Genomic DNA, 12731 nt, shown 5'->3' with positions numbered 1-12731 from the left:
CGGGGAATACGGCGATTTAATAATGAAATGCTAAACAATTTGAATTGTAAATGTTATGATGCACTCGTATCCCTCATCTCTTAATTTGTTAAAAATATTACTTTTCTACACGCAGTTAGTAATAACTAACAATATGTTTTTCCTTTAGTCATAAAAATACAAGATAGAGTGATAATTTTGTTCTTAAAGGTTACACTGTTTATCGCAATCCGTACGTATTAGTTTTTTGCCCACTTTTATATTGGTTTTATCAACGTGGCAATATATAAAAACACTGGGCACTTTCCCAAAGCAATATCACACTTGGCGTGTTGATTTTGCACTATATCGGCGACCGCAGGATGGGAGGCGCGTATCGAACGTTCCCGGCTTATCTGGAACGCGGCGAGTCGGGAAGCACGTACTACAACGTCAAGCCTATCTCTGTACTAATGGCCTACATGCGAAAGGTGAATGGCTCCATCCCATCGCAGAAAACGAAGAGTTAGCGACGAGTGGGTCGGCTCGATTCCGTGCTACCATTCTGCTGTTTTATCTACGGCATAAACAATGTTCGAATAAAAATGAACCGCCGTAAAACCCTTCCGGCCTTCCATATTTCAGTCTTATGTAACGTTTCTTACGTTGTTTACGATGGTTGCATACAAATGAAAGGTTCCAATCTGTTTAGTTCTTGCGTAAGAGATTTTTACAGCCCAATTAATATATTAAAACATGTGTGGTATAGATTTTAAATCCACGGATTATTTAAATATGTACTACACTTATACTGAAGTGTTTGTGTAAATACGATTTGCGACTATTACCAGCAATGGAAACACATCAGCTGGCAAGCATCTTGCGATCACTTCAATAATATTTGTGAAAAAGGATAAATCTTTACTTACAATGTTTATCCATTTATTCAACGTTATTTAGATTAAAATAGACGGTATTTTTCTTATTTTCATTGTTTTAAAACGTAAATACAAAAGGCATTCTACGTATTTTGAACGTGTCCCATACTCAGTCACGTACGTAGGTGAAGATTTATAATTTTCATTTTGCCTAATCTACGCTGTCGCTTTCTATGTAAAAAAAATAATAAACGGAATGTAGAATAATAAAATACATAAAATTTATATCTCAGGTTTTAATTTTTATGAAGTATTATTCTTTGAAAGCAGTTGAATGCAGATTCAAATGTCACAAGAAAGTACGTCGGACAATGATAGATAAATAAGAAAATTGTCGATGAATATCTAAAGTAATTTACCTGTTTTAATACAGCAAAATTTAACTCTTGTTGATGGTTATAAATTTATTAAAAAAAAAGAAACTATCAATGATATCATTTCACATAGGCATAAATCAGTCTGATAACAGTGTATTACAATAAAGGCGCCTATGATAGTAATTCGTAGTCTATTACGTCCAGTGTGACCTAACAACGAGCACAGCATTGTCCGTTGCACATCGATCAAACACGCTACTAAATTAACGGCGCTCTCCATTATTGCAGGGTTGCCGCATGTTCAATATTTCCTCTATCAAATATATGCGGTCCGCAGTTTGCCGATGTAACCGCACAATGTTCTAACGATACTAGCGGTTCTCTTATTTATTACAATTTCACTTTTTATTTAAAAAATAGAAGGTTTTTATTTACGAAAAATATTACTTTTAATGAGCTATAAAAATAAAAGAATTGCTTTAGTCGATATTAAAAAATACTACCATAATTCAAACGAGTGGAGGCTTTAAAGGAATTTATCTGCGGGTGTCCTTAATTGAATTTACGCTTACTAATGATTAATAGAATGTTCCTTTGTATCATCTGGAACAGAATATTACGTAAAAATTAAAAGCAATTATATGAGGCCAACTTTTAATTGTAATTAATTACAATTGACGAAACATCTGGTCCAAAATACCGCAATGTCTGACGACATGGTCTCACGGTCTTCAACCACTATGTGTTTCCAGTGTTACTTAACTTTCTGCGACCTGGTTGTTTACGATAAGCTTTATAAGAAGACTCAATGAGCGATGAGAGGGACGAGCATAACCTTCCTCAAGTTGCGGTAATTTTAGCTGTGAGATTGATTTAGAATGAAAAGATCTGCAAAAGAACCAAGGTCACCGACGTAGCTCGATGAATAGCTCGCCTGAAGTGAGAGAAGCGGTACATCGCTCGTGCAACCGATCGCCATTGGGGCTGAAGTCTCCTCGAGCTCTACGAGCCGGTGGACGAGGCGTGGGTAGGCCCCGCATTAGTACGCATAGTGACTAACGTCATCGTCAAAGTCGCAAGATGTCGCTGGAAGCGGGCAGCTCAAGACCGGACCCGGTGGCAATCTTTGGGAGAGGCCTATGCCTTGCAGTGTTGTGACAATTGACGAGTAATAATGGCTGTCATTAAGCTTGAATAACATAAACATATTCACAATCTTATTTGGAATTGAAGATGAACACGAGTTATTGACTATTGCGTAACGAAACGTAACATGCCTATACTTGCATAGTTTTCAGTCTCGAACACGACACAAATCACTTCGACGCTTACAACTTTTGTATTTGATAGTTTTGTACCGTGCCATCGGCCAATAAAACGCGTTATATAAGTGTGCCCGACCGATCAACGAAAACACAGTTGTTTACGTTAACATTGCTATACAAAATGTTAAATAAAAAGTTAATTAAAAAGTTCATGAGCCATAAAAATTTACCGAACATTAAAAATTTTGCTGATAATATTAGTTTATGAAACAATAGAGCTTATTAAACTAGTGTCCGCTGTGAAAATGATATTTTCCGTCGCTAGCTTTATACTTAATGAAAATACAGCGCTCTTTGCAAACGATTACTTGAAAATAACGTACATATTAAGCTACAATTAAAATATTGCTAGAATGTTGTTCTATGACGTTCACACTTTTTTTAAAACCTAAAACAAATATATTTCCTCCCCTGGTATAACTTCGCCCAATGTGACAATGATGTAAACTGTTTCGAGGAATCAAGCAAAATATATTTATATTAAGCGTAAAGTCAATGTTTCTATACATTCTATACGAGACATGGTAACGAAAAACCTTACGCGGAGAATTCAAATATTGGTTAAACGCAGCCTCTATCGATTTTTTGGGATCTCCTGGCCTTATAAAATGCCAGTCTTAGAATTAAGAATGATTCCTGACAATATACAAAACCGATTCCTGAATTTTATACTATTATCATTGCTGATCTGAGCAAATCTGGTGCTGCCGTACTGGGAAAAGTAAAATGCGTTCTAAGACATGGAGCGAGGTGAAACTGAACTTAATTCACGGTAAATGCATTCTGCCCCTCTAAAAATACACAGGGTCAGTGTAAGTATATACAACTGAATATATTACTACGGGTGGATAACATATAAAAACAAACTAATAATTAGTAATGGAAATTATGTGATGTGACTACGCAACGCGACTTAGCACACAGATGCCATTTATGCTAATAAACGCAAGCTCCATAGTGTCAAGTGTCGGAGCATTAACGCAGCCGGCAAACAGGTGACCAATAGTATCATGTTACAAGTAATGAGCGACCGCAGCACAACGCGCCACCTCATCTACACGCTGTTCTAATTGAATCCGCATTTAGTATGTATATACCATATACCTGCAAACACCATATGAACACTAGCTAGTTCTTCCCAATTATTTAATATTGGCATACACTAACACGCCACGGAAACATAATAAAGTAGTAATATTTATTATTTTTTAAACCTTACTATTACCCATAACATTCTAAAATCTGTAAATAATATATGTTTACGACATTTATTTTAAAAGTTATTCGAAGTACCTGATCATTACTGTATGCGTATGTAGTTTCATCTTTTATATGACGCAGAAATATAGAAAAATTGTGACCATAAATCCCATAAATTAATTAGGCAGCATATATCGCTTATGACTGTTAGATGTTTAAAGTTTAGTTCGACAGTTTGATCGAAAACTTGGAAATAGTGGTGCAAAATATTGTCAAGAAGTTTTAATAATTATTATCAAGATATAATGTATACAACGATTATGAATATTAAATATACATCTAGTATTATATTAATTTTCATTATTCAGCAATTTAACTGTCCATTCAAAATTTAGCAGTTTTCATAACATCAATAACGTTTATTTGAAACGACTATTGTTAGATTCAAAAAATGTATCACCACAATGGTGCAATTTTAAGGTATTGTTATAATGTAGAACAGAATTTTATTGTTCGTAAACTATCAAAGCATTGCGAAAATAAACATAAACTATGGACGCTGTAGAATTTTCAGACGTACAATATTGAAAATGTGCAGATGTACCGTTCTAAATTTACATCTATGTATTGCTGGTGTAGTTATTATAGAGCATTTTATTTTATTGTTTAAGTAATTGCATTTTATATTAATAAATTAGGTCGTCGTGACAGTCTTCAAATTTATATATTCATGTAACCTATGTTTTCGCAGACTGCAAACAAAAATGAATATTTGAACATAATGTAATTTAGATAACGTAAAAAGTTAAATTTTAATCAGATTTCTTGCTACAGAGCCATCCGATAGAAGCCCACTAGCTAGACATAGGGCACCCTCAAAGACCGCCACGATGACCGGTAGGTCTTGCGTTGCCCGCATTTAGATATACCGCGACTTTCACTGTGTCGTCGATCCACCTAGAGGACGGCACACCCACGCCACGTCTACCGAAATGTCTATAAAGAAATATTTTAAAGTAATTATCATTATTTCGATTTTGACCGATGTTGTACTTTGTATATATGCTATAAAGATGATGTCCTTTTATCTTTTTTACTAGAAGTAAAGTAACATAAGTCGAAGTGGTGATCGAACAATGGTTAATGCGCGCTGTCCATATGTATGTCAGATAACGATGTAGGCACCACGGAGGTAAGTGCCTAGTCAACGTCTTGCCATATAAACGAGCTATTAATAAAATTTTCCGAGCTATATAAAGTATAATAGCAAGTTAAGTGTATTATTCTGGACATTAAAGTTAATAAAATAAAAGGAACTGGATGTAATATAATTAAAATGTTCAAAGTTTTATTTAAGCATTACATAATCAAAACACGGGAAAGCGAAAGAGGGTTCTGCATATAGGGATACTTAGATAAGGAGGCGCCTAATGACTTGTCTTTCGTCCTTGCGCTCGCTCACCGATTGACAGGTGACGTGAGCAATAGCATCGGCACACTACCATTTTGCTTGTATAAGTAAAATGATAAAATTACCACGATAACATACAGGTGTAAAAGCTTTAAAACTTTTGACATCTGTTTACAATGACGCCATATAAGACACAGATAATCACTGAAACTTTCAGCAGGGGCAGCTTATAAACATAAATTAATTTTTAAATTTAGCAATCCGAATTTTAACGATTCATTGAAACTAAAATCATTAATTTTTGATAGGGTGTACTATACATTAACTGACAGTAACAGAACTATACCTTTATTTCTTTAAAGCATTTTTAAGCAACTTATACCACAGAAACTCATGTTATCAGGCCCTAAATAATATCTTAAAGATGTACAGGTTCAAAACGATACAAAAATAAATAATTTTGATAACAAAGAAATTGCACATCTCAAAAAAAACTGGTCAAGTTATTTATTCTTAGATTTGCACGAATGTCGCTCATGAAACTAGACTGATATTTATTACTTTAAAAAGAAAAAAATTGGACTCATTTCATTAGGAAAAAAAAAATCAAACGAACCCGTTAATTTACTTCGTATTCTGCAATCACGGATCAACGTTTACGGGCATCTGGAACAAAATTAACAACCTCAATAAGTATGTTTGTGGAAACAAATAAAGATCAATGTTTTTGCACTTTACATCCTTAAAAAGATCAATAACCACGTACCGGAAGAAGAGCTTGTTAAAGGCTTTCAGTTATCTCGGTGGGAACCAGAGAAAAGCACGTACGCACCGTAATACTGATCCTATCTTTGCACTAATGGTCTACATGTGAAAGGTGAACAGCTCTATCTAAAGAACGTAGTCGTAATGACAATGGATTAATCTAAACATTTTCCAGATAACATCTTCAACAACGTATAGATATACAATCTTCGTATATACATTTTTGCATTACAAAAACCTCTTAATTAGCTTCTGAGTGTTGCACTCGGGTGAGCACTTGCTACACATTAACATTTCGGTGGTCTATTGTTTATTTTAATACAAAAAATAATGTTTGTATATAATTAATATTTTGTAAGTATTTTATAGACTGGATAGGCCTTTCACTAGATGGACCGTTGACAAAGTTAAAGTCGCTGGATGCAGGCAACGCGGGACTGGTCTTCGCGACGATCTTTGGGAGAGGCCTTGCAGTGGACGTCTGTTGACTGCTTGCTGTCTGTTGATATCTTTCTTGCTCTTTAATAGCTTGACAATTCATCATCATCATCACGTCTGCCGCAAGACGTCCACAGATGGACATAGCCTTCCCCCAAAGATTCCCAATAGGACCACACGGAAGCGGCCTGCATCCAACGTGTTCTGACGACCTCAACAAAAATTATTAAGTAACAAATGGCAAATTTTATAATTATGCAAAGTAAAAATTATAATGTTTCTTCAGAAATCATCGTTTTATCAAGTTCAAAGTTGTATACAAAGTATTTAAATCATTAACATGTAATTAACCCTTTAGTAAATGTACTGTTTTGTGCAGTACCTTATAACTTTATATTACAAAAATGTTATCATCACCTATTTTTCAGTGTATAATTCGGCAGTAAACTTTTTAACAATGTGTCGCCGAATTTTCAAATCGTAAACACGGTGTCGCGACAAAAAAGGTTAAGAATCACTGACTCAGCACAATGTAAATACGCAACTGGGCCGCCAGCTCTGTGCTATAGTATGCTCTTATTTTGTTTGCCATTTTTTTATCCAACATTTTGTGTTTGGTGCGATTCCTTATGGCCGTAAAATCTTTAAAGAGGTGAATAATAAATATATTTTCACCCCATCCAAAAATCAATGGTTTGAGAAATAATAAATAACGTAATAATAATATAGTAAGAAAATGAGTTTTGGAATTTCGTATTACTACATAATAAAAAAAATAATTGTTAAATATCTGTCCATGCGTCGTTGGCCTATCGCCGTCCAACAGAAAAAATAAATTAATGTAACAAATTTTAGAGTTATCACCTTATACATGGTGATTGAAAATAGGTGCCAGAGGCTTTAAATCGTTATTTTCTGACAAATGTGCTACACATTCACCTCAGCTTTTACACGTAAAATCAATCCCCTTATATATGAGTAACCACAAGATCAGTAACTCATTTTTAATAAACTATTAATATCCCTGTCGATACTAAACAATACAAATACTGAAATATTGATTTACTTAGAATATATTTATTAATTCAGTCAATTATCGCTATGGTAAAACCACGAGTGACGTCGTTGGTATTATAAACTCAATGAGATTAATTTATTTACAGTAAATTTAATTAAAATGAATGATGTTTCATCGCACATCGTTTTATATTATAATTATTATTGTAATAAACAATCATTATTTTTATATAATAAACACATCGAACAAACCGGTAATATTGCAATTAAATTAATAAAAATAATTAACAATAGCTTAACGTATAATTTCTTTTCATAATTATTTATTGAAAAAGGGTTAGATCTGACAGTGATTATATTATTCAAAGGTCTACAAAAGCAGTTATTTTTTAAAAGTGAGTTAAATTTCGTGTTAAGCAAATCTTTATTAGCAATTTGGCTTCGTTTGAAAGTGAACAGGTCTAAGTATTATTACAATTACTTACATTACGTCCTTTAAAAGGGTTTTTTTTTATTCCGACCTCACACAATTTTTTATCATACTATATGACATCATACTGCAGTTAATATTAATGAAATATAATTAATCATGCTGTCGTATAAATTGTAATGCTTTGCGAGGGCAATAGTTTTATAAACTACAGCAATGAGGACTGAACTACAATATAACAAAAGTTACATTGACAATAGAACGAGGGCGGATGCTATAGTTCAAACAAAGGGAGAGATTATTATGATGTTTTAAATCTTCCGATTGTTTGTGGTAATAAGGTTCATTGATATTCATATAATTCTATAAAGGGTGTCATGATCATAAATCAAGTGTTAAACTTATCCAGATAACACTTAACTCTTGATACGTGTGTTAAAAATGGTTTTTATCCTCAGGATTTTCGGAATCGAATACTGTTATAAAATATTCAGTTTAACAAACAATCGTACTAAATATCGTAATATAAATATTTATTTAAGAATATTCAGTCTTAATATTATAAATAATACTAAAATCATTGTTATATTCTTAAATAGTATCACAGAACATAAAATCGATGAAAGATGTTTTAATTATTAATTATTTCTGTAATTATATTCATTCCGTATATGCTTTAGGAAAAGGGGAAAATTAACTTTCAGACTATCGCTTGTCTAATTTTATACTGCGTTTATAAGTATTGTATTGAATTTAGATTCTATTGGAAACAAAACTTATAAATAAAAAAACCTGCTATTTGATGGTAGAGAAATAACTGTCCTGAAACAAACTACATATTTAACAACATTCTTTTCAATATTCATTTTCTAACAACAAAATAAATAACCAACATTGACTGCTGCGATTGAAAACGTTACTTTACATTAATGTTGTGTTTTAAAATTTAAAAATGTGATGAAAAAGCAGAACATACGTTCCTTGAAAAATAATTTCAGTTCTTCGAAGCTCCGCAAATCCCATTGTAATGAAAGGGACAGTCTGCTGAATCCTTATCTAACGAGTATAAAGAGGTTTAATACTTTAAGAGTTAGTTGTTCAATATTTATCTTCATTCCAAATTATTAATGCATTTAAAATTCACGTGTAATCTTAATATAATAAGTTTTTTATTACATTGTAAATAAAAGCTTTTTTGGCAATAAAACAGTAATGTCACATCAACCATCATAAAAATTTGTTAACTGCTCTTGCTTTAATTTAGAGACTTCAATTAGGGGTGCTACGTAATATCTGCAATCTTACAACTTTTGCTCGAGCCCCAAAGAAATTATGAAATGTCTCAGAAATTGGGAAAACGGACTTTCGTTATATAACGTTTCTAATTAAAACATCCTCTTATTTTACCAAAGGTTAATTAGTAACGTTACGACTAATGACTATTACTGATAGATAGTCTTAACAGATCTAGGTATTAATTAACCAGATAAAAGTTTGTACCTGAGCCGCGGTACGCGAAATAATTTTTTTTAATTCGTTTTCTTATTTCAGTTACTAGTACATTTCTATCTGCCTGATATGCTTAATAGATGATAGTCCAAGTAGTAGGCTTATAAAAAAATTCGGTATATATATACTTTATCATCATTACTATCGTTCCAACCGCAGGGCGCCCACAGTTGGACATAGACCTAACCTGTAGATATTTAATAGGACTGGTGGAAAGTTAGCTGCATGCAGCGTCTTCCTAAGACCTTAACAAGGTCTTCTGTTCTTCTCGTGGGTGGACGTCCTATGTTACTCCAGCCGGTCTGTGGTCTCCACTTCAAAAACTTAAGGCCCCAGCGAATATCTGTTCTGCGCACTGTATGACCAACATACTGCCACTTCAATTTATATTTACATGCATTTTTTCCTTTATTAAAAATTTTCAAAGTATAATAGCTGCATGCGCCATAATATTCATTCCAGTAGTAAAAATGCTACATTTAATAATAAAAGTACTTCCGCCCCAATTCAAGAACAAAAAAAACTTTAGAGGCTTATTGAATCTCCGCTCTGCACAAATTGAATTTCGTTGTAAAATTCACAAGTATTAATTTTTAATTATTATATATTTTATTTATTTAATATTATATTTATTTATATATGTTTTTTAATTATTATATAGTAACTACATACAAGCAAACGAGACAAAAAAACCCGGCCAGCTTCTAAGTATTTGCTTGGTAACATTTATTTATTTTTATTTCTGTAGAATTTATGAGAATTAAATAAAGTTTTATGAGGTTTTGCATTGATACCAAACCATTACATCAATCGCAGTAAATCAAATCTAACAAATGTACCGAAATATTCTAAACAATTATCGATAATTATTTATACACATATACAATCATATTGATTGCCGATTCAAAAAATTTTTAAATAATTTAAAAAAAATATTTTACTTCTCCTTCCAAAGGTTTTTTTTTATATTTCAATGCGACAAATAAACGAAGAAACAGAATAGTTGAACTGAGCGACAGGTGCTGTACTTTGTACAAAACGACTGTTGCGCTCTCTGAACGTCAGTGTTAATGACTGTGTGTGTGTCGGTGTGTATTTTTGTTCGATTGACAAACGCGCATCGTTTACTGAATAAATTTCACTTGCAAGGGCTCTTAGATCCAATCATATTTTTCAGACTTAGTTAGCACTTCTTGCGGGTGGAATTTTACCAAATCCCAAAATATCTTAGCTGATTTCTACTGGTTGAACGGAAAATTCCAACAAAATTTCAGTCTCTATGCCCCATGGTTCCAGAGACATCTTGACGAGTCAGCACATATTGAGAAATCGCTTGTGTATGTATTTAGACATAATTTCTACGATATATAATTAAAACAAAACACGAAGGCGAAATATATGTACATATATACACTGAGTTCAAGCAACAGTTATGTCGATACAAACCTAACATAACATGATTTTTTGAAAAAAAAAACGTAAGTAAGTAGTTTAATAGTCTTTGTAATTTTCTGTATTAATCTTGAAACAATCAGAACTTTCATAAAGTTTCTGCAACCAGGTTTAGGACCGTACAGAAAACGGACATGTCAATTAATTTGCCAATTTACAACTAAAATAATTATCTTACTGCGTCGTCAGTCTTGTAAATTATTGATGTTGTAAGAATAATTCTAAATATGTAATATAAAAATATTATATACAGATCAAAATTAGTAAATATGTAAAATCGATAAGAAGGCGTACAATTAATCTAAATAAAATATTTAACAGTTCTTATTTACGGAAGATTTATTGCAGAAATCGCTTTTTCTTCACTCTAAGCCAGAAAAATAATTTGCAATGTAGACAAATTGTGATATCTCTCTATAATTGTGGTTTCCTTGTCAATCAGATAAACCACGATTTTTTATGCATCAAAATACGTTGTTGCTGTTCATTGAGGAAGCATCAATAAGCCTTCAACTTGAAAAATAAATATACAGAAAAGATAAAAGTAAACTTTCTTCTTAAAGACCCCTATATATTTTTAAACATCCACAAGTCGTTTGAGATAATGTATATTTCTAAAATAAAAATTGTTTTTGAAATTACTCTTAAATTGTTTTAAAAAAACAAGAATGGTATGATTACTTAACAAAATGTAATCAGAGAAACTTGAAGTATTCTTCGCAGTCATTTGCAGAATTACAAACTTAAGAATTTTCCAATAATTAAATACCGTCTCCGTCTTCAAGAAAGAGAAAAATTGGATATTGCCACTGTCTTCGTTCTGTATCTCAGTCGGGTTTAAAACTTTTTGCACGTCTGTATACGAAACATAGAATAACAATATTTCTCTGCAATATTCATTAAGTTGAACCATCTATTTTTTATCATCTATATTCCACATTAATAATACTATCCAGGAACAAAATATGATCTATAACACAACAACTCGGTAAATTATGCGGTCGCTTGTGTTAATACTTGAACATCTAGAAAACTTGCACAACATGTTCAGGTAAACGGTAGCCAGATAATAAATAGTGTTGTTCAGAATACAGTGCAGAATAGAACGCGACAACAGTGTCCAGTGCATTACTATGAAACACGCCGCTGTAATTAATAGTGGGTAGCCGCGTATCGTGTCCCGTCCTGAGGCTAATGTACTGCAGCGGGTTCGCTACTGTGACCTCGGTATAGTTTAATGAGTGTACTTGTTCACATTCGGTCAAATATGTCCATTTTGCCCACTCTTTTGTTATATATATTTTTGGCGTCTTTTCCCTCTTTTCGCCAACTGCATTAATTAAACTTTCCAATTGGCCTATAACTGCCAAAGTTTTAAGGTTTTCCTTTTGAAAGTAGTCTCAATTTTTACCCCTCAAATATCTTCCATGTGTAATCAATTTTAATTATTTTATAACATAAAATTAACACACAAACATTTATATGACGGTCAGATAAGGTGCACTATGTGTGCCGCCCCGGAAAATCTGAACCACACATGAAAACGTTAAAAAGGTTTTATAAAGTCATTCTAAGCGTAAAAGAAGAACCTAGAGGACATAATAAGTGGATTGGGTCCTGAACAAGCCTTCTTAAAAAGAAGATTTTTTGCAAAACCAACTTTGAACAGACAAATTTTGAAGGAAAAGATGCAGCCATTGATCAGAGAAAATCACAACCCTCTTTTATGAGGAATCCACTGCTAAGAAATAGATGGGAAATCATTACAGAATCAACAGTTAGTCACAATCCACGTTTTATTTATAATTTAAAAACCGCTCGCTATGTTAGTGTACATTGCTACACATTACATTCTGCCTGATTACCTCTTGTCACGTTAGCTGCTTCCTTGTCAACTTCGGGATGTATTCATTACAGTGTTCATTGCATCCGATTAATTGAAATAACTAGTTCCCTCCCTTTTTACACCTG

At 32.8% G+C, this 12731-nt stretch overlaps 1 protein-coding gene across 5 annotated transcripts in view; it reads right to left on the bottom strand.

The window, feature by feature from the left end:
* The window catches only part of sfl (N-deacetylase and N-sulfotransferase sfl), a 139628-nt gene that overhangs the window by 105907 nt on the left and 20990 nt on the right, over window positions 1–12731 (bottom strand). For 3 of the 5 annotated variants that reach the window (XM_068774116.1, XM_068774123.1, XM_068774117.1), the window contains exon 2: window positions 5766–5815. The exons of 1 other annotated variant lie outside the window; for it this stretch is intronic. The gene's annotated coding sequence lies outside the window, so the exon portion shown is untranslated. The remainder of the gene's footprint in view (window positions 1–5765; window positions 5816–12731) is intronic. One more of the 5 variants, XM_068774118.1, reaches the window with a different exon arrangement.

This window comes from Battus philenor, unplaced genomic scaffold (assembly GCF_028537555.1).
Source record: "Battus philenor isolate CCGP_79_NKW_IND1 unplaced genomic scaffold, ilBatPhil1.0.hap1 SCAF_7, whole genome shotgun sequence".
NCBI classification, from domain to species: Eukaryota; Metazoa; Arthropoda; class Insecta; order Lepidoptera; family Papilionidae; genus Battus; species Battus philenor.
This window is presented reverse-complemented; position numbering and strand designations above follow the sequence as displayed.